Raw genomic sequence first — 2,600 nt, 5'->3', positions numbered from 1 at the left:
AGTCACTAGTTTTACCAGCATGGATGCATTGAATACTTAATTTACCTTTCTAAAAAACTGTCGAATATCCATGCTGTCGACTCAACCTGACTTTCGGCAATGAACTGTCAGTTGTTGCGTTAGCATTTGATGTGGCGATGGTGACAGACACGTCAAATGCTAACGCAACACCTGTTGCGTTCAGGAAACCTGGGAGATTTAACATTACAATAATGGCAGGTTATCGAAATATAATTTAAAATGGCCACATTACATTGAATTTGATGCAATATATTCGCAAAAGTACAGGAAAAATAAATAATACTTTTTTTAAATAATGCAATGAAATTATTTAGGGGGGCTAAAGACATTTTTAGGGAGGCTGAAGCCTCCCTAAAATAGGCCTAATGACGCCCATGCCAAGGGGTATTATGTAGTATTCCCTGAAGCCCCACGAGCCTTTGCTTGAACTATGGGCACAACTTTTGGTATGAAGCAGAACCGACATTTACTGTACATGTTAACTGGGAACTTTACACGACAGTTGCAGATTTAAGACACACCCGACTCAACATGACAATTAGTTATTACACACCCTCTTGGCCATCTGTGGCTGGTTCATTTTGTGTACAATTTAAAACAACTTATACTTATCTCTTGAAATTTGATTTAAGTTTTTTTTCTGTTTTTAATAAATGCGTTTTTTTATTTTTGAATTTGTAAAATAAAAATAAATCATATTTTCACAAATGAAGGATTCGGTGAATGTGCACATGAACTGGTTGAGTTCGGTACCTCTAACAAGGTTAAGAACCACTGCTATAGACGGTGGGGCAATGAGCAATCTCTAAAGCGCCGAGGCGTATCACTACCTACACAGTGACAAAGTTGCTCGCGTTTATTTACGTCAAAGCAGCCGTCGGACCCAGCCAAACCCTTAATGTTGTATCAAATTCATAGTTCCCACTTCATGGTAACCACACTAGCTATGTGCTCCAAAAAACAAGGAAAACAGAGTGCATAATAACAGCAGCAATCTTACAGAAGGATCAAGATAAAAAACACAAAATTGGTGACCAATTTATTGTGTCTGAAAGTGTTGTCCAACCCCCCATACACATGAACTCATATCTGATGTTCTTGTGACACTGCTCTAAAACTTTCAGTGGCACCCGGTGAGTCTTCTGCGGCGGTTGTCGCAACGCAAGCGTGAAGTTCGATTCCTGTGTTGTGGCCTTTAGGACCACGCGTACGTTTAGATTTTTTCCCCCCCAAAAGATTTTCAGCTTAATCCTTCGGTGGTCTTCATCCCTGAGTAGGCGCTAGAAACTGCACCGATTCAACTTCATCTGGTTCTTAGCACAACCGGCAATAGCGCAACAAATTCCGAAGCTGTGCAAGACATTTTTTTCAATGCTGTGGTCAAATAAACTGCGCCGGGAAACGAAGGCTGTTGCAACTAATGGCTCCCTGCTACTTCCGTTGTCTTACAGGAAGTCGTTCCTATCATTGTTTCTTCATCAGAGTACTTTGGAATAAGGTGGATGAAGCTGTTTGGCCACCCTGCCTGTGTGGGCTCCAATTTGCCAGCTCAATTAACTAAATATTGCTCACATTACAAGCTGTTTAAAAATTAATTACTTATTAAAATGACAACCCACTTCAGGGGTGAGGTTTGTGTGTGCGGTGTGACAGGGTTTTTATGCTGTTGAGTATTTTACTTCTTTAGACCTGTGTTTTTCAAACTTTTTTGAGCCAAGGCACACTTCTTTCATTGAAAAAAATCTCACGGCACACCACCAGCTGAAAATGTGAAAAAAAAAACCCTTACTATGCCCTTTTTTAACATTGAAGAATGACGTTATAACAGCTTGAATTGCTAACTGTTGCTCTCCCTAGCGGTATGGGAGGGTACTACACACGATTACTTTGTGGGCGATAGACCACACAGGCATACAAATTGGATATTATACCGCGGCACACCTGACAATGTCTCGCAGCACACTGTTGTGCCGCGGCACAGGGTTTGAAAAACACTGCTTTAGACCCTGTCAAGTGAAATCAAAGATTTGTTTCTGAATAAAAAAAAGATAAACGGTGAAAACGTGCCAAGACAGAAAACGTTATACTCGATTGTGGAGATCAGACGGGAAACTGTTTTTCGCCATTTCAGTTTTCCTGATTTCTTTTCTTTTGGGGCGGGGGGGTGGGTGGGAGTTAAAATGGCACCCAGTGACACACACGCGTGAACATCACTCCTCCCTAACTACATAAAAAAACTTAAGCCCAGAAAGCAAATGCCACAATTTGCAGAACAACTCAGTGTCATTATTTAAAATCCCAACCAAGAAGGTGAGGCCGCAAACGAGCCATTCGCCCTTCCACTGGCCAAGTCTCAATACCTGGGGCTTTTCGAGGAGGAAGTCCTCTAGCTCAGGGGTCCCCAACCGCCGGTCCGCGGACTGGTACCGGTCCGCCGGGCATTTGGTACCGGGCCGCACAGAAAGAACTTGCCTCAATTCCGTTTTATTTATTTCGGAATACGAAAAATGTTTTATTTTGAAAAACTACCGGATTCTCCGTTACATCCGTCTGTGTCACGCTTGACACACGTCAAGCCA

At 42.1% G+C, this 2,600-nt stretch overlaps 1 protein-coding gene across 4 annotated transcripts in view; it reads left to right on the top strand.

Annotated features, from left to right (window-relative positions):
* LOC109515009 (dedicator of cytokinesis protein 3) overlaps positions 1–2,600 on the top strand; it is a 69,489-nt gene that overhangs the window by 8,389 nt on the left and 58,500 nt on the right. The gene's annotated exons all lie outside the window — the stretch shown is intronic.

Source organism: Hippocampus comes, unplaced genomic scaffold, assembly GCF_001891065.2.
Source record: "Hippocampus comes isolate QL1 unplaced genomic scaffold, H_comes_QL1_v1.1 scaffold41, whole genome shotgun sequence".
Taxonomy (NCBI): domain Eukaryota; kingdom Metazoa; phylum Chordata; class Actinopteri; order Syngnathiformes; family Syngnathidae; genus Hippocampus; species Hippocampus comes.
The sequence above is the reverse complement of the archived record's forward strand: the minus strand, read 5'-3'. Positions and strand labels throughout refer to the sequence as shown.